This window comes from Hevea brasiliensis, chromosome 15 (genome assembly GCF_030052815.1).
Source record: "Hevea brasiliensis isolate MT/VB/25A 57/8 chromosome 15, ASM3005281v1, whole genome shotgun sequence".
Lineage (NCBI taxonomy): Eukaryota > Viridiplantae > Streptophyta > Magnoliopsida > Malpighiales > Euphorbiaceae > Hevea > Hevea brasiliensis.
Window position 1 is genome coordinate 52,347,907 of NC_079507.1, and position 23,686 is coordinate 52,371,592.

General features: G+C 33.7%; 1 pseudogene; it reads left to right on the forward strand.

Moving 5' to 3' along the window:
• Positions 1–266: 266 nt before the first annotated feature.
• LOC110645483 (phenylalanine--tRNA ligase alpha subunit, cytoplasmic-like) lies at positions 267–20,062 on the forward strand (annotated as a pseudogene).
• The last annotated feature ends 3,624 nt before the right edge of the window (positions 20,063–23,686 follow it).

Sequence of the window (23,686 nt, forward strand, 5' to 3'; positions counted from 1 at the left end):
ATAATATATTTTTTAAAATATAAAAATTAAATAATTAATTTAATTAAAATATAAATACTAAATAATAAATTTTCTAATTATTAAACTAAGCCTGTGGGCAATAACAGTTTTTTGGGAGAGTTTTTTTTTTCTATTTTTTCAGTTAAATAATAATAATAATAATAATAATAATAATAATAATAATTATTATTATTATTATTATTATTATTATTATTATTATTATTATTAAAAAAAAAGCGACTTCTGTAATACCCAAATTTAGGTCAAAAAGCCCAAAATTAGGGCCCACCTCTCTCTTTCCATAGCCTAGCTCTAACTGCAGGCATTTGCGATCATCCTCCAGTAGACAACTGAAATGCCGTGGTGGCTACGTTGAACTAGACTATTAAAAACCCACATGGTCAAGATACATACCAACTTTTGCAAATCAAGTGACAATGGCAGAGGAGGCTATTTTGGGATATTTGGAGAATCACGAAGAGATCTCTGATTCCGGCGAGTTCGCAGCAGAAAGGGGAATCGACCACGCCGAGATCGTCAATTTCATCAAAAGCCTCTAGTTTTCCGCTTTGTCAGCGCTCAGGTATTGCTTCCATTATCTGTTTATCTTTCACTGCATATATGTATGTCCCATGCATATGAATTCTTAGCACATATGGTTTCCACACTGTATTATTGTTTACAGTTATGCAATTAGTTTATCTTATAGTGAGTATGATTAATTTATACAATCAATTCGAGCGACTGCGGGCTAGGAGGGTTAAAAATATACTGTAAAATCACAATTAGAAGAAATTTTTTCTGCTATGAATTTTGGTTGAAATGAGTAGATGGATTGTTAGAGCTAAATATGTTTTGCTTAATAGTTTGAATATTGCGCAGGACATTAGAACGGAGACACGGGTGCTGACCGACGAAGGGAAAAAGTATGCTGCTGTAGGCTCTCCTGAAGTGCAGCTGTTCTTGGCTTTGCCAACGGAGGGTAGCATCTCGAAGGAGGAGCTGCAGGTTGTTGTTGCTTTTTTTTATGTGTGATTCATGTGTTATGTTAGATTGTTGTAATTAGTAATTAATCCCTCTATTTTTTTGACTTTATAATTTGTGTGTATGAGTGTACGAACATAGAAATTATAGGGACTTCTTTCTTAGTATTTGTTATTTCAGTGGCCTTTTTTTTCCAGTAAGGTTTGTGTTCACAAAGTAATTGTAATACGCTGAAATATGCTGTTGCATTGATGCAGAAAAAGCTTGACCCTGGAGTTTTCAAAATAGGGTGCTCACAGGCTGGAAAGAATAAGTGGGTGGAAATGGGAAAGCAAATATCAAGGAAGGTAGCAATCTCAAGGTCTTTTCCTAAAATCAGAACTTTGGTCCTTTTTATTGAGAAACCTTTTGCTAGTTTAATTTTTTGTGATGTATAAAATTGGTCTTAACATAGTTATTAAAGGCTCAAGGTGCACTAAGACGCCAAGGAGTCCTGAAGCCTAGGCGCAAGGCGCAAGACGAAGGCGCACGCCTGAGAGAGATGAGGCAAAAAAAATAAAATAAAAAAAAATAAAATAAATATGAATATTCTATCAAACTTCAAATAACATAAAACTAAAAATAATAATAACAAATAAGTATTCAAGTACTTAATTGTTAAAACTTTAATAGTCTTTTAATCTTTCATAACTAAAGTTAAGAAATTATAAAGTAACTATATCTTCTTCATCTTTTTCTACACCTTCATCCTCTTAATATTCATCTTCAAAATTATATCTTCATCATTTCCCTCATCTTTTAAGAACTAAAGGAGTATTAACTTTTTTTTTTTTTGAAAAAGATAATGAGTGGTAGTGTTGAAAATGAAAATATAAGAGGTTTGTAATCCTGAATATGTTAGTTTGATGAGATTTTGATGACTAGTTATTACCAACGATACTAATTTTGAAAACTTCTAGATCAACAAATTTCGAGTTGGGTGGTAGTGCTTTTTGTCAATGGAAGTACTCGCCGAATGTAGAAATAAAAAAGGCGCACCTTTCTAGCCTTACGCCTGGAACAAGGCTCGCGCCTAGGCTCATAAGGCGAGGGCCTGGTGAATGTTGTCCGCCTTTCTCCTATAGAGGCTCTAGGACTGGAGCCTGGTGAACCTGGAGACTGAGGCACGCCTTTGATAACTATGGATCTTAATTGCATGATATTTCATTTTTGCTTATTTGAATGCAATTAGGTTAGAGGATAGAAAGAAAAGTAGGGATAGACCTAAACTGACTTAGATGAGAGTAGTACAACATGACTTAGAAGCATTACACATTTTCGAGGACTTAACTCAAAATCGTTTAGAGTGGAGAAAGAGAATCCTTATAGTCGACCCCAAATTTTTTGGATAACGGCTTAGTTGAGTTGAGTTGAGTTGAGTGCAATAATTTGGTTGGTTATTTCAAAATGTTTGCTAGATCCATTGTTGTTTTCCCCATGATTAATTGATCCATGGATGGCTTCTTGATAACTATTCTTCTAGTATTCATTATGATCATTTGGTGAGTTTTACACCAATAATGCACAATTTTGAATTTGGATGTGTGGAACCTTCATGGTTGCTTAATTATGATTTGTGCTTTGCTGTAGGTTCAACATGTTGAAGACAGAGTAAAGGACTTGCTTTTGCGGATTCAAGATGGGAAGGTTCGTGATTGTTTTTAATGCATTTAATGGTCATCAGTTTTACTCCAGTTCTTCAATCTTTTATTGATCTTTTGTTCAGTTCTGAGTTTTGTTTTGTTTCTTAGGCATATGTTTTTCAAAATATGTCCATGGAGACAGTAAAATTCATGTTGTGTTTTGGGTTAGGTAGCTGTTTGGTCACATGCAGTTGATGGTGCTCATTGTTTAAGGTGGGATTTGTAGATGATTTTGCAAAACTGAATTATGTTACAGAAGTAGAAATACTAATTCAAGTGGATGGGTCTTAGCAAATTTTTCATTATGGTAACTAAAGATATTACATCAATTGGTTTAATATATATCTACTGGTCAGTTTTTTGACCTTCCTTATGAGCATGAGCTAGTTGTTGTGTGGTTTGGGACTTGCATAAGCACAATGTAGGTGTGATATAATTGCACATAAATTTGGACAGCTATGCATCTAAGGATGTATTTTTGTAAATTTCGTCACCAATAAAGGGCCTCCATTTTAGCTATCTATTCAATGGATAATGCACTTGGGATTTTGGGAAGTTTTCCTGTGTCTCCACTGTGTCCTAGTTAGGTAGCAGTTTATGGCTAGAAAGTGGCTCCTCTTTTAAAGGTTTTTTATTGTTTCTTTTGTTCAATTTACTCCTTTTTTTTTTTCTCTTTTTTGTGATTCCAGGCAGTTGACAAAGATGATGTCAATAATTTAAAAGCAAGAAAGCTGATTGTTTTACAGTAAAGATCTTACTTAATTCTGTTTATTATGATGTATATTTGAGAGTCCTTATTCTTTGTGGTGAGAAGCAAAAAGTTTTTTTTTTTCCTTATTAGTTCCTGCTGGTATTTTAAATATTATGCTTGTGCTCTAGGACTTGGAAGGGCTACTCGGTGAGAAAAGGTCCTAATTATGCACCGAAAAGAAAGAAACCAGAAACTGATTTGACTCGAGAAAATTTACAAAGGTATACATATATTCAGTATGAACTTATCTACTCATGATATATACTGAGTATTCATCTAAGCTGTTATTTGCCATTTGCATGCTTGTTACGTGCTTCACTAAGCTTAATCAATGTATTTTTTGTAAGTTTTTACCAGCATTGGTTGATGGCAACTAATAAGTAATTATATGTTGCTGCACAGCCTAGTGGGAAATTAATATATTAATGTACATATGATATACATGTGTGTGTGTGTTTACCTTTATCACTAGAAAATGGCTTCACCTACCAAATGAGGAATGAGCTGGCTTGGTTTTTGGGGAAATACCTATTGAGGAGAGGCATTATTAGATAGTTTTAGCCTTGTGTTTGTGTAAGCGAATTCTGTATATGCATATGGTTTAAAGGATAAATACATGCACGTGGTTAAGCACACAAGTAATTATGCTTATCAGTTTGCTGCACAGCTGAATGCATATGCATGAGATATTCTAGATTCCATCTATTTTGTTCTCTTTTTCTTGGCCTTCTTAGGAATCACGTAAACATTCTGAGGTCTTTTTGTATAGTAAGCATTATGAAGTGCGGACAGTCCTCAAAAACTGGTTGTTCATTCACCTATAGTCTTTGAATTAACATTCTTTACTAATATATCTGATTTTGTAAGGGTGATTGGAAGGAACTAGAGTTTAAGGAGTATAACTTCAGTGCCAAGGGTCCACCACCTGAATGTGGCAATCTTCATCCACTCAACAAGGCAAGAATATGATATTTTCTTTAATTATTTATTTATTATTTCTTGTGAACTGTTATGATCTCTCGCCCAGGATCGAGTCACGATCACGGGCCTATTCTTTCTTTGACCTATTATTGCTAAAAACGTGAGCTCGTTAAAAGGGAGCTCTAACCTTAAACTCGTTAGAGAAGAGAGAGTCCAGATCTTAATTTAGTTAAAAATAATTATGCTTAATATTTTATTCATAATCTGATCTCCTTATAAAGAGATTATTGCATGATTTCATATGAAATTCTCTAGTATTGAAAATCGATATTTAAGGTCATAATTTAAGATAATGACAATTAGAGTAATATCTTAATTGGAACATTAATTTTTGCTTATTAGTTGCTGCTACTAAATTCACCTTTGATGCTAATTTATTTGTTGTCACTTTTATCACCATTGACTGGAATCTCTTATGGATCATGTATTATAGAACTCTTGCCCACAAATATGCATCTATAGCATCACTCCCCTTCCTAGAGAAAGAGCTTGTCCTCAAGCTCAACAGTAGGATAAGACTATAAATCACCCATAGTCCCTTTGCCTAGTTGCTTCCTCTGAATCATCCATCTCCAACCAAAACTTCTTACACTGATGCCTAGAGAAATATGGTCTATCACAATTAGATGAATAACTCCTTTGCTCTTTGCTCAATTATCTCTGGACGGCTCAATCTTTTAATAAAAAGAGATGAAACACTTCCTAAACAGGAATTCTGAAATGTGCTAGTAGCCTTGGTTATAGGCAGAATTGATGAAGTAGTTGTTGTTCTTATATTGGACTATGAATTTGTCCAATTTTCTTCTGGTTGCTGTTTTCTTTCAAAGGCTCTTCCCAAGTTCATAGTTGCCACCAAACATAGGGGATATAGCATCTCTACATCGATTTGGATTGAATCTGTCAGGCCAGCAGTAAACAAATCAACTTATTGATCTACCCAAACTGTTGTTGCACGAGCTAAGAGGCTTTGGAATTGACGTTGGCATTCTTTCACCATCCCTGTCTGCTTCAGATTAGCCAAATCGTCCAAGGGATTGCTACTGAGTGGAGGCTCGAATCTCAAATTGCAATATTCTTTGAATGCGTCCACAATAGTTGGGGTTCTTCTTATTCTAATCTATAAAACCAGAGTTATGCCTCCCGAGTCATATGAAATACTGTCTGTTTCTGGCATTCGTTGGTTTGAAAAAAATTGTACACATCAGTGTAACCAAATCAATATATCTTCGGATCCATCAAATGTTGGCAAATCCAACTTCGTATACCTTGATACTACCCTTAACTCGAGTCTCACTTATGTTTTTCTATCAATTTTATTGTTACTACCTTCATAGTTGTTACTGCTACATGAGCCCCTCTTTGTTTCCTTGCCTCGACTCTTGTAAGTTTCTTGAATAAACTCTTGTAATTGATGGTACAAATTTTGCAATTGGGATTCTAGTTTCACCTCTGATTGCTTGATTCGATCTTCTATCCTTGATTCAGCCTGTGCTACTCTTGCTTCAGTCAATGCTTGTGCTTCTTGGAATAGCGCCCTTAATTCTTCTCTCGGATTTGTATCGTCTATGATAATCGGCTCTGATAACAAGTTATTATGATCTCTCGCCCAGGATCGAGTCACAAGTCTTTCCTTGACCTATTGTTGCTGAAAACGTGAGCTCGTTAAAGGGAAGTTCTAACCTTAGACTCGTTAGAGAAGAAAGAGGCCAAATCTCAATTTAGTTGAAAATAATTATGTTTGATATTTTATTCATAATCTAATCTCCTTATAGAGAGATTATTGATGCAGCTGAAGCATGAAAGTTGTTCATTAGAGCATTGAATTTCAAAATTGTTCTTCTAGGGTTACATGCATCATGCCACATCTCTTATGTGCCTAATTAATTTCAATGCTCAATTGCAAATTAAAACACTTTTAATATGCATTAGGATCTATGTTTGTCATTCAAGATTGTGAATTAACAAATTAATTCATTTAAACCCTAGTTTAAAAGATGAGTTAGAGCACTAACCTCTTTGATGCACTATGGATGTAATTGGCACCTTTAGGAAGCACCTAGGACCCCAAGTGTTGTTCCTCTAGCTTGTCCATACCATGATCACCAATGGGCAGCCCCCAATTTGCTTTTCAAGCCTTTGTCAACCAATTATAAATTAGATTTTTTCCTTTAGAGAGGTTGTATGTGTGTATAGGACACTAGAAACAATTTCTAGCAATTTTAATTCAAAGGGAATGGAGTGATTCTCTTTGAATTGACGAGAAAGCAAGAAGAGGAGAGGGAGAAGAATAGGTGCCGCCACCTTTGAGGAAGAGTAAGTGTGTTATGTTTTTCTTCTTTTTTTTCCCTTTTATGCAATTAGGTTATTAAGTCACTTAAACCCTATGCCACATGTCACCATCTCATTGCATCTTATTTTTTTTAAATAACTCAATCACATTAAGCCAAGTGTCAAAGCTAGACTTAATCTTGACTTTGATCATCTTACATGATAGGAAGACAAATGGCAAGTTTATATGATGTCATGTATCACCATCTCATGGTGCCACATGTCACCATGTGAAATAACCAAATTACCCTTATGTTGTAATTTTGAGTTCTCAACCCAAAATCATTATTTCTCCTCTTCTAATCAATTTATATTAAATATAAATCAATTAATTAATCTCCATTAATTAATTTCTTATAATTAAATTTATATTTAAACACTTTAAATATAAATTTAACTTATGCTATACATTCAATAATCCAGATTTAATTTCAAGTCATGCTAGGGACTTTGCAATCTTATTGCAAACCAAACCTATTTAATTAATCAATTAAACTATTTAATTAATCAATTAAACTATTTAATTAATCAATTAAATCACATTTTACTTGGTGATTATCTTGTGTATGTGTGTGACTCACTAGACTCATCACTAATTGACAATGAGATATGATATTAACTCTTAATATCATCAGAACTCTTTCTTACCATGAATGATTTTTCTAAATCATTTTAGGCATCTCATAGACCATGGTTGACACCTAGCATAGCATGCCATGGCCACCCAATCAGTAACAAGAAATACCTTAAATGAATCTTTAATCATATGTTACCATACACTAAATCTCTCTGTTACAAAATCCCAATTCGAGTTGGAGTCATGATTTATGTCAAACCCCATTTGCTATGAATATTATGTTCTTTTTTAATTCCAGTTCTTGATTAATTAGATTTTCTTGTCAGAAACTCTTTTCTGACAAATCTGTCTGTCTTGGCCAGGAACTTGAAACATTAAAAACAATTAAATGAACACAGGATTTTATCCCTATTTACTTAGGGTAACAGATTCCATCTTGATCAACATCTATCTCCATATATAACTAGTAGGAGCCAACACATGCCCATATACCCATACATAGTACAAGTATGAAAGCAGTATAAAACTCGAACCACCTACATACAAGATAACTGTGTTATCTCAGATCTAAAGATTATATCCACTGATATGATATATGACAATGCATTGACTGTAAACTCCATGTGCTTGTCATATGCATCACTGGTTCGGCCTACTCATCATGTATAAGTGTCTATCATGTTTGTTATATGGCATAAGACTCACCATTCCATCTTATTTATATCTCATATAAATACCTTAGGAACAAACATGATTATAATTTTTCTGGATAAGTCATGTCCTGAGTGAAGTATCCTCGATTGCGAACCAATTTATGCTACTTTGTGCTAAAAATACTGTCACTCAAATTTTTAACAACTTAAAAATAGAATTTCTAACAAAATATCAATGGATCTTTTCTACTACACATAAATATATTATGTAAATGGAAAAGTGAAATTGCCTTTTATTAATAAAATATGTACAAGATACATACTAAATAATATGCTCTAGGATATACTACTAATAATCTCCCACTAGCACTAGAGCCATTCATTACAATATCTTAGATCTATCTTCTCAAGATGTCGGTCTAACTGAGCTTGTGACATAGGCTTAGTGAATGGATCAGCTGGATTTTCAGCTAATGTTATTTTCTGCATGGCTACACCGCCTCGCACAATTATCTCTGATAATATGGTAGCGCCTTTCTATGTGTTTGGATTTCTGGTGAGACCGGGGTTCCTTATATCCAAGCAGCCTCTTTTGTAGCATCTGATGCAGCAATGTACTCAGCCTCTGTAGTGGAATCAGCAGTCGTACTCTGTTTGGAACTCTTTCCACTGACTGCACCTCCATTACAAATGAACATAAACCTAGAGATAGATTTTCTATCATCGATATCTGATTGGAAATCAGAATCAGTATAACCATCTAATTGCAAGTCACCACCACCATAAATCAAGAATAAATCCTTAGTTCTTCTCAAGTACTTAAGGATATTCTTGACAGCTATCCAGTGTTCTAAACCTGGATTGGATTGAAACCTGCTAGTCAAACTAACAGCATGTGCGATATGAAATCCTGGCCATTTTATCTCTTTCTTCAGGTGTCTTTGGAGACATCTCTTTAGAAAGGTGGATACCATGTCTTACTGGTAACAATCCTCTCTTAGAATCAAGCATGTTAAACCTCTTTAACACCTTTTCCAAGTATAGACTTTGGGATAAACCAATTATTTCTTTCGCTCTATCTTTATAAATGCGAATTCCAAGAATATATGTTGCCTCCCCTAAGTCTTTCATGGAGAATGTATTGGACAACCATACCTTGACAGTTTTCAACATTCCTATGTCATTACCTATCAACAGAATGTCATCAACATATAAGACAAGGAAAGTGATAGCACTATCACTAACCTTCTTATATACACATGGTTCATCCACATTCTTGATGAAACCAAATGACTTAATGGCTTCATCAAAACGGATGTTTCAACTCCTCGAAGCTTGTTTTAACTCGTAAATGGATCGCTTTAGCTTGCATACCTTGGAACCATCTTGGGATTCAAAACCCCTAGGTTGTTCTATGAAAATGTTTTCTTCAATGCATCCATTGAGAAAAGCTGTTTTGACATCCATTTGCCAAATCTCATAATCATAGTATGCAGCTATTGCTAATAGAATCCTAATTGATTTAAGCATGGCGACAGACGAGAAAGTCTCCTCATAGTCTATTCCTTACCTTTTGGCGAAACCCTTTCGCTACTAGCCTTACTTTATTGGTCTTTACCTTTCCATCAGAACCAATTTTCTTCTTGAAAACCCATTTATTTCTTATAGGTACAATACCTTCAGGTGGGTCAATAAGGTCTCAAACTTGGTTCTTATACATAGAATCAATTGCGGATTTTATAACTTCAATCCATTTTGAAGAGTCTATATCTGATATAGCTTCTTCATAGGTAAGCGGATCATCTCCATGATCTACTTCTTCATGAGTAAACAACTCTTGTTCATCTTCATGAAGAAAACCATATCTCACTGGTGGGTGAGATATCCTGATTGATCTACAAGGAATTACTGTAGATGTTTCATCAATAGGTGTAGGTTGACTAGATAGATCTATATCCATTTGATCTGTTAGTTAGTCAGAATTCTCCAATTCTAACTCTATTTGCCTCCTTCTTGAATAAACTGTTGTTCAAGAAATATGGCATCTCTACTTACCACAACCTTTTGTGATGTAGGCAAATAAAAATAATATTTAAAACTTTCTTTTGGATATCTAACAAATTGACTCTTTTCTGATCTGGTTTTCAATTTATCAGTGTTCAGCTTTTTGATATAAGCTGGACAACCCCAAATCTTAACATGCTTAAGACTCGGTTTTCTTCCATGCCATATCTCATAAAGTGTGGAAAAAACTGATATTGATGGAATCCTATTCAGAATATGCAAAGCTGATTCTAATACAAATCCCCAAAAAGGAGATTGGCATATCAGTATAGCTCATCATACTACGTACCATATCTAATAGGGTACCATTTCTCCTTTCAGATACACCATTCATCTGTGGTGTTCTTGGAGGAGTCAGCTGGGAAATAATGCCATGCTCTTTCAAGTATTCATCAAATTCAGTACTTAAGTATTCACCTCTATAATTTGATCGAAGAGTTTTAATACTTTTTTCTGTTTGATTTTCTACTTCAGATTTAAATTCTTTGAACTTTTCAAAGGATTCATGTTTGTATTTCATCAAATATAAATACCCAAACCTTGATTTATCATCAGTAAAGGTAATAAAATAATGAAAATCGCCTCTAGCCATTTTCTTAAATGGACCACATACATCACTATGTATTAGTTCCAATATATTTTTAGCTCTTAGTTCTTGTCCAATAAAGGGTGATCTAGTCATTTTTAGTCATTTTGCCCTGAAGGCAAGATTCACAAGTTGGAGTAGGTTCGAACCCAATGAGGATAAAATCCCCATTTTCTCCAGTTTTGCAGTCCTATCTTCTACAAGATGACCTAATCTTAAGTGCCAAAGATATTTTGAACTTGAGTTGATTTTCATCATGACATTGCATTCTCCTAGATTGCTTGCATTCAATTTGTGTTTATCATTATTATCCAAATAATAAAGACTATCATGCATATAACCCGAGCCAACATATTTATTTTCAAAATAAATATTGCAAACATCATCTGTAAACTGAAATTCATAACAATTTCTAGTCAAACTAGATATAGAAATGATGTTCTTAAAAGCATCAGGTACATATCAAATATTATTTAAACTCAAAATATGTCTACACATGTAAAAAGATTTAGATCCTATGGCTAAAGCTTCAATAGTTGAGTCATCGCTAATTCGGAGTCTAACATCTCGAGCATGCAAACTGCTACTGTTTGCTAGTTCCTGAATATCATAAGAAATATGAGAACTGGCACCAGTATCTAAAACCCAAGCTGTAGATGAACTATGAGCATCATCAGCATTTAAATAATAAGATATAGACATAACTTCTGAAGGTGTATCCTTCTTGTCCTTCAGAGAAGCAAGATACTCTGGGTAGTTTCTTTTCCAATGTCCATTCTTTTGGCAGTGGAAACACTTTCCTTTGCCTCCATCAGCTTTAGTCCTCCCTTTCTATTTGGCTATCTTCTTGGAAGGTCCTGGAACTTGAGGTTTCTTTTCCTTATTGCCCTTCTTCTTGTTGGACTTTCCAGTAGAAGAAGATGCAATCAAAGCTATCTCTTTTCCTTTATTGCCCGGCATATTCTTTTGGGCAATAATAAGCATGTTAAGTAAACCAGCCAAGGTGTATTCTTGCTTAGTCATATGGACATTTATCACAAAATTCCCAAATGACTCAGGTAGGGACTGAAGGATCAAATCCGTCTGCAGTTGGAAATCCATGTTAAAGTCAAGATGTTCCAAGATGTTCCAGCCGCTCTATAAGTTGAATCATCTTGTGGACATAATTCTCAACATTTTGTCCCTCAGACATCCTCATTCGAAATAGCTGTCTAGATATCTCATACCTAGCATTCCTACTATGCTCACCATACAAGTCTTGTAGGTGAAGGAGGATCTCACTAACACTTTGCATATTTTCATGCTGCTTCTGTAACTCATTACTCATAGAAGCAAGCATGTAACACTTGGCTCTCATATCGTGCTCCTTCCACTTGTCGAAAGTATCATGTTCCTCTTGAGTGGCCTTTGGAGGTAAGGGACCAGGAACCTTTGAGTCTAGAACATATCCAATACGTTCTAGGTTCATGACAAGTTTAAATTTCTTAGCAAATCTGAAAGATTAGGTGCCGTCAACCTATTGTGATAAAGTATGCTCGCAAGTACATTGGATGGTGGTGGTTGTTGTGTGCTCATTATTATCAGAAGAATAATTGCAGAAAATAACTAGATTAATTAGTAAATGTATCAAGTAATTAACCAAAATGATTATAGTCTTTTAATCAAATTGGTCCTCCCACTAACTTGGCGAATCCTACACTTCCAAGGTAGGAAACGGAAATCCTAATTGGATGGATTTCTAGTGGGTGATTGAATTCTTATAGTCTTATTGATCATCCTCAAGCACATCCATTATTGGAATTACAATAGACTATAAGTGAGCAATTCCTTGCCTATCACATCTCATGTGAGGTTCAATCAATTATCTAGCCCCTAATGCTCAAAATCTTAGGCACATCCATTATTGATTTATCTTGCATTAGTTAAGTTGATTCCATTAAGCCAGTAAATATGCAAATAATTTTAATATCCTCAGGCACATCCATTATTAGCCATCAACTTATTTACATATTTACAACATCTCATGCTGAACAATTATTCTTAAGAAAATCTCTTAAATTAAATGCATCACATGCAAGTATTTAAAATTTCTTAAAATAATTGCCTCAATGGAGGGCCCATGATATAATTACCTTTAATTATACCATTTCCAACTTAATAATTTGTTTGGAAGATTTTGTGATCGGCCTAATTACTATTATGGTCTCACTTTGCACATTATCCAATTAGCATGCATATATCATATACTTGCATACATTCCCATACATCTCATGCATACATGGATAAACAATATAAATGTGGTATGATCATGGACTTTCTAAGTGATTCAATTCCGAGCCACCAAGAATTGAATTAGGGCATTCCTAGGTGCATTTCATTCATTCATTTTACAAGAGTTGCTGAAGGAGTACATAATCAACACTTGATCTTGAATTCCTCCCACTGGTCCCACCAATGCTCTTGACCTCCTTGATCTTCTTGCAATCCATTACATTGTAATCCTTGGCGTACCAAAGCGAATTTACAAGAACCAAATAAATGAAATTACAATCCAAAAATATTTCAACCTTTATAATTTGTTTGGAAGATTTAGTGGTCGACTTAATTACTATTATTGTCTACATTATCCAATTAGTATGCATATATCATATACTTGCATACATTCCCATACATCTCATGCATACATGGATAAACAATAAATATGGTATGATCATGGACTTTCTAAGGGATTCAATTCTGAGCTACCAAAAATTGAATCAGGGCATTCCTAGGTGCATTTCATTCATTCATTTTATAAGAGTTGCTAAAAGAGTACATAATCAACACTTGATCTTGAATTCCTTCCATTGGTCCCACCAATGCTTTTGACCTCCTTGATCTTCTTACAATCCAATTACATTGTAATCCTTGGCATACCAATGCGAATTTACAAGAATATGGACTTTAAAGTCCTCAAATAAATGAAATTACATCCCAAATTATTACAACACTTATAATACATGCCACAAAAAATAAAATTTATTATTTTACAACCCAAAAAAAAAATAAAAGAAATAAATCTAATCACATTGGTCTTTTATTGTCCATGATCATCCATCATGCATATTATCATTTAACAATTAAATAAAACATATATACTAAAATTAAACTTATCTTATATTCAACTAAAAAATTCAGATTTGAATCTCATTCAAACAAATTTAAAAATTCAGATTTGAATCCTATTCAAACAAATTTAAAAATTCAGATTTGAATCTCATTCAAACAATTGAATCAAAATTTAATTGTGTGATTAAAATTCTTAATTAAACAATTTAATTAAGCATGGGCTTAATTATGGGCCTTAAATACCAAGCCCATACATCAAACCCAAACCACACGCATGGTTGGTGTTCACAACCATGCAAGCTGCCACACATGAGGACTTCAACATGCATGCCGCCACCATTGGTTAATCCAAACAACTTTAGATCAATTCAATTCACACAATTATATCTCAAGAATCAATCTAAATGACAAATATAGTGGCTCTAATACCAATTGAAGGAGCGGAAGCATGGTGATTGTTCATTAGAGCATTGAATTTCAAAATTTTTCTTCTAGGGTTACATGCATCATGCCACATCATTTATGTGCCTAATTAATTTCAATGTTCAATTGCATATTAAAACACTTTTAATATGTATTATGATCTATGTTTGCCATTCAAGATTGTGAATTAACAAATTAATTCATTTAAACTCTAGTTTAAAAGAGGAGTTAGAGCACTAACCTCTTTGATGCACTATGGATGTAATTGGCACCTTTAGAAAGCACCTAGGACCCCAAGTGTTGTCCCTCTAGCTTGTCTATACCAAGATCACCAATAGGCAGCCCCCAATTTGCTTCTCAAGCCTTTGCCAACCAATTATAAATTGGGTTTTTGCTTTTAGAGAAGTTGTATGTGTGTATAGGACACTAAAAATAATTTCTAGCAATTTTAATTCAAAGGGAATGGAGTGATTCTCTTTGAATTGATGAGAAAGCAAGAAGAAGAGAGGGAGAAGAATAAGTGCCGCTGCCTTTGAGGAAGAGTAATTGTGTTATGTTTTTCTTCTTTCTTTTTCCTTTTATACAATTAGGTTATTAAGTCACTTAAACCCTATGCCACATGTCACCATCTCATTGCATCTTATTTTTTTAATTGACTCAATCACATTAAGCCAAGTGTTAAAGTTAGATTTAATCTTGACTTTGATCATCTTATATGATAGGAAGACAAATAGCAAGTTTATATGATGCCATATGTCACCATCTCATGGTGCCACATGTCTCCTTGTGAAATGACCAAATTACCCTTATGTTGTAATTTTGAGTTCTCAAATCCAAATCATTATTTCTCATCTTCTAATCAATTTATATCAAATATAAATAAATTAATTAATCTCCATTAATTAATTTCTCACAATTAAATTTATATTTAAACACTTTAAATATAAATTTAATTATGCTATATATCCAATAACTCAGATTTGGTTTCAAGTCATGCTAGGGACTTTGCAATCTTATTGCAAACCAAATTTATTTAATTAATTAAACTTTTTAATTAATCAATTAAATCACATTTTACTTGGTGATTATCTTGTGTATGTGTGTGACTAACTAGGCTCATCACTAATTGGCAGTGAGATATGATATTAACTCTTAATATCATCAGAACTCTTTCTTACCATGAATGATTTCTCTAAATCATTTTAAGCATCTCATAGACCATGGTTGACACCTAGCATAGCGTGCCATGGCCACCCAATCAGTAACAAGGAATACCTTAAATTAACCTTTAATCATATGTTACCATGCACTAGAATCTCTCTGTTACAAAATCCCAATTCGAGCTGGAGTCATGGTTTATGTCAAACCCCATTTGTTATAAATATTATGTTCTCTTTTAATTCTAGTTTTTGATTAATTAGATTTTTTTGTCAGAAACTCTTTTCTAACTAAATTTGTCTGTCCTGGCTACGAACTTGAAACATCAAGAACAATTAAATGAACATAGGATTTTATCCCTATTTACTTAGGGTAACATATTCCATCTTGATCAATACCTATCTCTATATATAACTAGTAGGAGCCAACACATGCCCATATACCCATACACAGTACAAGTATGAAAGAAGTATCAAATTCAAACCACCTATATACAAGATAACTGTGTTATCTCAGGTCTAAAGATTATATGCACTGATATGATATATGACAATGCATTGACAAGAGTAAACTCCATGTGCTTGTCATATGCGTCACTGGTTCGGCCTACTTATCATATATAAGTGCCTATCATGTTTATTATATGGCATGAGATTCACCATTCCATCTTATTTATATCTCATATAAATACCTCGGGAACAAACATGATTACAATATTTCTGGATAAGTCATGTCCTGTATGAAGTATCCTCGATTGTGAACCAATTTATGATACTTTGTGCTAGAAATAGTGTCACTCATATTCTTAACAACTTAAGAATAAAATTTCTAACAAAATATCAATGGACCTTTTCTATTACACATAAATATATTATGTAAATGAAAAAGTGAAATTGCCTTTTATTAATAAAATATGTACAAGATACACACTAAATGACATGTTCTAGGACATACTACTAATAATTATTACATGATTTCATATGAAATTCTCTATTATTGAAAACCAACATTTAAGGTCATAATTTAAGATAATGACAATTAGAGTAATATATTAATTGGGATATTTATTTCTACTAATTAGTTGCTATTGTTGAATTCACCTTTGATGCTAATTTATTTGTTGCTATTCTTATCACCATTGACTTGAATCTCTTTTGGATCACGTATTGCGTAAGTCTTGCCCACAAATATGCATCCATAACATGAACACATGGAAAACTGAGTGTAGAAAGATGGTTCACTTGGCAAGTTGCTGCATATATTTTTTGAAATTGTTTCATTGTAGCTGTTCTTTTGCTTTAATAAATGGCTTGCACTGCATTATTCATTTTACATTTTATTCCAAATGTTTAATGTAAGTGATACTTTTGATTTTTTTTTTTTTTTTCAAAGGTGAAAGACCGATTGAAGGATATATTTTGTCTACTAAAGTAAGTGCTGCCCTGTGTTCTGATATTTATTTTCACTTGTCTATTCTAGTCTTCAAATTTGATGTCTTCCTTTTCTCTTCTGCTGGATGCAGTTTTGAGGAAATGCCTACAAATAGATATGTTGAGAGCAGGTAACTGTAATGTAGCATCCACAATTTCTTTCTTCACATATTCTCTCTTGGATGATGCATCATGTTTTCTTTTTTTTTTTTTTTTGTGCCTGTGTGTGTCTGTGTTATGGAAAGTGGTCTAATTTATGGATTTCTCATCTCCAAATATTCTTCTTATTGATTGTCCTTGTATTTCAACTTACAGCTTCTGGAATTTTGATGCACTGTTCCAGCCATAACAACATCCTGCCCGTGATTCACATGATACATTCTTCTTGCAAGGTTGGTTTAACATTTTTTTTTCTGGCGCGCGTGTGTGTTTTGTTGGGGGGGGGCGGGGTGGTGGTGGGTGTGTTTGGTGGTTGTTAGCCTGATTGCTATGTGGATGTGTATGTAGTTCCTTCAACCACAAGGCAACTGCCAGAGGATTATGTTGAGTTAGTGAAGCAGGTTCATGAGTCAGGAGGTTATGGATCAAGGGGGTATGATGCTTATTTTTATCCTTTAACATGATATCACATCAGATGTTTAATTCCCAAAACTGTTATTCGTTTTTTGTGCTGGTAGATATGGATATGAATGGAAAAGAGATGAAGCAAACAAAAATCTTCTGCGAACTCACACAACAGCAATTTCATCGCGGATGCTTTACGCACTAGCACAGGTGTTATTGCAATTCTGGTTGCCTCTTCATTGTTTTATCTCAATGTTTATTTAAATACTTATAATTTGGCTAAAATTAAAAATATTTTAGATTTTATATTGACGTCTTTATTTAATGTGTTAATCTAGTAACTCCCCTTTCAACATTGCTTTACTGCAAATATGCCTCCTAAAGGGACTCAAAACTGATTTTGCTAAGAAAGCAACGTAAAGTCTTGATTCTGTTCTTTCTGCCGTTTTACCTCTTCTTTCCTTTCAGGAGTGAATTTTGCACGTTATAAAGACCTAAGTACGTTAATGCCTATAATCTAGTTTTAAGATAATATAAACATGTGTTCATTGTTTGATTATTGTTCTTATATATTGCTTTCATAATTATAATTACGGAAGGATTGTGGCTATTTGAAACTAGCTCCCTTACCCCCTCCTGAATTTCTTCCTTGTTTAAAGTATATTGGAGGTGTTATTTATTGCTTATGTCATCCTTTATAGCATGCAAAAGAGCAACCTCTTACCCCAAAAAGGTACTTCTCAATAGATCGTGTTTTCAGAAATGAAGCAGTAGATCGTACTCATCTTGCAGAGTTCCATCAGATAGAAGGTATCTTTGAGTTAACAAAATAGAAGCTGGGTTATGGCTTCCTTGGATTCTCATTACGGGCTTTTGTGCTGCTCATACCATGTTTATCTGTCATGAAACGTCAAAATGTGAAGTGACCAATTTTTTATTTTTGCATCAATACATTTTATTTGTATGTGGCCCAACCTGAGTACCTTTTTCATAGGTATGGTTGGGCAGACTGCTTTAGTAATATTGTAAAGGATGTTAGGCCATGTCATATTGTAAAGTTAGGTCACTGTCTAATCGATCAAACGTCTCTGTTCAATTATCAAATTTACAAATTGTGATTTTTTTCTGATCAATAACTTTCTAAACTCCTGCATTTGGTTTCAGGTCTCGTGTGTGATCGAGGGTTTACTTTGAGTCACCTGATTGGAATCCTGGAGGACTTCTTTTCACGATTAGGTAATAAATTCTCATCGCACTGAAACTTAGTTTGGTTTCAACCCTTCAATGGATTTTTTTTTTCTTTTTCTTCCTAGAAAACAAAACCCATTATAAATATGTAGCTTGAAAATCAAATTGGTAAATACGTGTAAGTTTTGTCATTGAAACACAGTAGGATTTCCTTATTGTAAGTTTGACGTCATGAGTTAGAGGTCTTAATTTGGCACAAAATAAAGTATTCATGGTTGACGTGGATAAGTGATGATGACCCCTTGATAATGGATGAGATTGGATACTGAGATGAGGAAAAATCCATGGATCTATTGCAATGAAGAGGAAAATCTGTAGGAAGATCTTACTTTTAAATTCATATTCTGCTCTCAGGAATGTCAAAGCTGCGCTTCAAGCCTGCTTACAATCCCTATACTGAACCTAGCATGGAGATTTTCAGGTAATAACCGAGGCTCCCTTGTGGATCTATGGGATAAATATGAAAGTATACAGTAAAAGAAAGAAAGAAATTGATGCATACTTTATGTGCCAGCTATCACAAAGGTTTTGGAAAATGGGTGGAGATTGGAAATTCTGGCATGTTCAGGCCTGAAATGTTACGTCCCATGGGATTTCCAGAAGATGTTAGTGTTGTTGCATGGGGCCTTTCACTTGAAAGGTAAGAAACTTGATCCTCTCTTTAAGAAATTAGTCATGAATCCAAATAACTGAGAATAATTCTGGAAAAGATATTATCAATGATGGGAAGCTTTTGCTTAGACATGTTCCATCGTGTGCCCAAAATACAATATATATAGTGGGATTCACATGTTTGTATCTTGGATCTATGATGAATCAGCTTTATGGAAAATTATGTAGTAAAGTGGTGATACCATGCACATTACATTGTAAGACAAATCAATGGAATAAAAAAACCAATGTACAATTGCATTTACTTTTAAAAAAAAAAAAAAAAAAATACCTGGTGGTTATAATTTTTGGAACCCACTGTGTATAGGTGTTTGTTTACTATTAGTTTACCATTACATGTAGGATATAATAATAGTAGTGTATAATTTCTCCAAGTTTAGGCAAGTTTTTTCCTATCAATCACTTCTTTATATTCAATTTGATATTTCTTTTCCTTGTTTAAACCAGACCAACGATGATATTATATGGAATTGATAATATCCGCAATCTGTTTGGACACACGGTACTATGTCACATTTAATGTGTTTGTAAGCTAGACAATCATGCAATCTTCATTTTTTGTTGACTTGCACGCATTCTTCTAATTGCAGGTGGATCTTAGTCTCATGAAGAAAAACCCTCTCTGTCTCATTGGAATACGGTAGATTGTGAAATGTTTCTTATTTGTGGCCTTAATTATTTCTTTTCATTTGAGAATAAATTGAATGAGTTTTATGTGGGGGAAATTAGGTGGGGAATTGAACTTGTGCTTGCTCTGTATTCTTTTGGCTCACAATGTTGTGAGTATAATGACATTGTATTGCACTTCACATCATTGTATTCTAACAATAGGCCAATATTCATATGTTCTTTACTCTGTATTTGCAACTGGGGGTGTAAAAACTAGATAACTGAAATGCTATGAAATAAAAACTTAACCATGTTAAAGAGAGGAAAATCAATACACAGCGACTCAAACTTTCAAAACCCAACTAGTAAATCAATCTCACAAACCTTCCAATAACAATAATTGATAGCAAATAACAATTATTTTTAACCTTGGCATTTGAGGGCTGGTAATTTGTGATCCTACATCGCTTATGGACAGATAGTTTGTATATTATATAACTTAGTATGTGTTGATAAAATTATCATAGTTTTATTGAGGGGTATGTTGTCCTTTCTTGTGTGTTTTCAATAAAAAGAAAAAAATTAAACAAATCATCCAATACAGGTAATTCTGAAAATGAAGAAATTAAAAAAAAAATTGTAACAAAAATTAGAGCTATAGAAACCTTGAGTTTCTACTTTAAGCAATGGCGATCGGTTGCTACTTTGCAATCTTGAGATATTTCTTCTTTTTCAATTTATCTTCACTGTCCGGTAATGTGAAGGCGAAAACATTAATGAAGTGATTAAGAAAATAAGTTGAAAGAGAAAACAAAAAAATATGAAATGAGAGCGAGAGCGAGAAATCGAGAGGGAGGCGAGTTTTTCGGTTATAACTATTTACAGCTAAACCTCATTAGCAACTATGGATATTGCTTTTAGAGGTTTCTTATGCCTTGGTGATCCTTTATCAAGTGGCATTTTCTAACTGAATGTTAACTCTTTTTTTATTATTATTCATTTAACTTTAGAGTCGAATTTAAGAATTTTTAGTCTTGAATACTCAACTCAACTAATCTTTTATTTTAAAAATTTATTGAGGTTGGTTATATGAATTCTCTTTCTCCACTCTAAACGATTTTGAGTTAAATCTTTAGAAATGTGTAGTGCTTTTAGATCATGTTGTACTAATCTCCTCCAAGTCAATTTAGGTTTGCTCCTTCTTTTCTTTCTATCCTCTAACCCAATGTACTATATTTGTCTAACTCGAGCCTCCGTATGTCTATACTTCACATGACCAAACCACCTCAATCTCCCTTCTTTCAACTTATCTTCAATTGCCACCACTCTTACCTTTTCTCTAATACTCTCATTACGAATTTTATCTAGTCTAGTATGATCACTCATCCACTTTAATATTCTCATCTCCGCAACTCTTATCTTAGACACATATGACTCATTACCCATTCATTGCCCAACACTCACTACCATATAACATGGTCGGTCGTATGGTTGTACGGTAAAATTTTTTTTTCAACTTATTGAGAATCTTGCGATCACATAAAACTCCTGTGGCACATCTTCATTTCAACCATCCAGCTTTAATCCTATGACTAACATTCTCCTCACATCCCCTATCTACTTAAAGAATTGAGTCGAGATATTTAAAGTGATTATTTTGGGGCAATACCACTCCATCCAAACTAACTCCTTCCCTATCATCAGTTCTGCCCTCACTGAACTTGCAATGCATGTATTCTGTCTTCGTTTTACTTAACCTAAAGTCCTTTGACTCTAGAGTACTTCTCCAAAGCTCTAGCTTTCCATTGACTTTTTCTCGCGTCTCATATATCAAAATTATATCATCCGCAAATATCATGCACTAAGAGATACTCTATTGTATATGTTTCGTCAATTCATTCAGAACTAATATAAAAAGGCAAGGGCTTACAGCTGAACCTTGGTGTAATCCAACTGAGATAGGAAAATCTATTATATTCCCTCCCACTGTGCACACACTAATAGTTGCTCTTTCATACATATCTTTTAATACTTGTATGTTCCAAATAGATACCCTCTTTTATTCTAATACTCTCCATAAGACATCTCTTAGAATACTATCATAAGCCTTCACCAAATCGATAAAAATCATGTGTAGATCTTTCTTCACATCTCTATATTTCTCCATCAAGCTTCTAATGAGAAAGACGCTTCCATAGTTGAACGACCGGGCATGAAGCCAAATTGATTGAGAAAGATAAAAGTGTCATGACGTAGTCAATGTTTCACAACTCTCTCCCACAACTTCATAGTATGGCTCATTAGTTTAATTTCTCTATAATTTGAGCAACTCTATGTGTCTCCTTATTTTTAAAAATAGATACTAAAATACTTCTCCTCCATTCATCAGGCATTTTCTTTGAGTTTAGAAACTTATTAAAAATTTAGTTAATAATGCCACTCTAATATCTCCCAAATACTTTTACACTTTAATTGGTATTCCATCAGGTCTACAGGCTTTACCCATTTTTATTCTCTTAAGTGCTTCCTTTACTTCTGAAAATCTAATCCTTCTAGCATAATTCACATTCTTTTCTATTGCTCTGTAGTCTATATTCACGCTATTACCACTTTAACTATTATTAAAGAGATCATCAAAATAATTTCTCAATCTTTCTTTAATGTCCTCATCTTTCAACAACATTTTTTCTTCTTTATCCTTAATGCACCTAACTTGATTGAGATCTTGACATTTCTTTTCTCTCCTCCTTGCTAATCTATAAATATTTTTTTTTCTTCTTTAGGTCCAAGTCTCTTATATAACTTTTCAAAGGCCTGCACTCTTGCTCGACTAACTGCCTTTTTTGCCTCTTTTTTTGCTATCTTGTATTGTTTATACACCTCATTATTATCACACTTAAGTAATTTTTTATACCATTCTCTCTTTCTCTTCACTGCCTTTTGTCTCCCTCATTCCACCACCATCTCTCTTTTGAGGGTGGTCCATGTCCTCTAGACTCTCCAAGTACTTTTCTAGCTACTTCTCTAATCTTTGATGCCATCAGTATCCACATACCATTGGCCTCCACTTCCAGCTTCCATGCTTTAGACTCGAGAAGCTTATTTTTATACTTCACTTGCTTTACTCCTTTAAACTCCCACCACTTTGTTCGAGCTATAATATTTCTTCTAGCCTTACTTGAATTGTTCTTAAACTTGATATCCAATACCACTAACCGATGTTAACTTGTTAAAGCCTCTTCTGGAATGACCTTGCAATCCTTGCATAGAGCTCTATTTGTCTTCCTGGTTAAGAGGAAGTCAATTTGGCTTCTATATTGCCCATTTTTTAAAGTCATTAAATGTGACTCCCTTTTTATAAAGTAGGTATTTGCTAATATTAGGTCGTACGCCATAGCAAAATCCAGGATACTTTTCCCCTCTTTATTTCGGCTACCAAAACCAAAACCTCCATGAACATTCTCATAACCTTGCCTATCACTTCCTACATGTCCATTCAAATCTCCACCGATAAAAACATTCTCTTCATTCAGTATGCTTTGCATTAGTTTTGAATACGACTGTAATATCACGGAGATAGAATTGATTTTAGTATTCAGATTTGGTGTCTATTTGGCATTGAATTTGCAGGATCCAAAATACTTTTCTGAATAAAATAATCATTTTAGATACTGTTGAAAAAAGCAGTTTGGAAAAAGTTATTTTGTTATTTTAGTGTTTTTATTACTAAAACTTATCAAATTTAATTTTAAATTATTTAGTAATACTCTCTACCTATCATATTTAAAAAAGTAATTTTCTCAATCGCAGTTCCAGTAGCAATACCAACCAGACCCTTAATTGTATGTGTAAGTCTCATTTGAGAAAT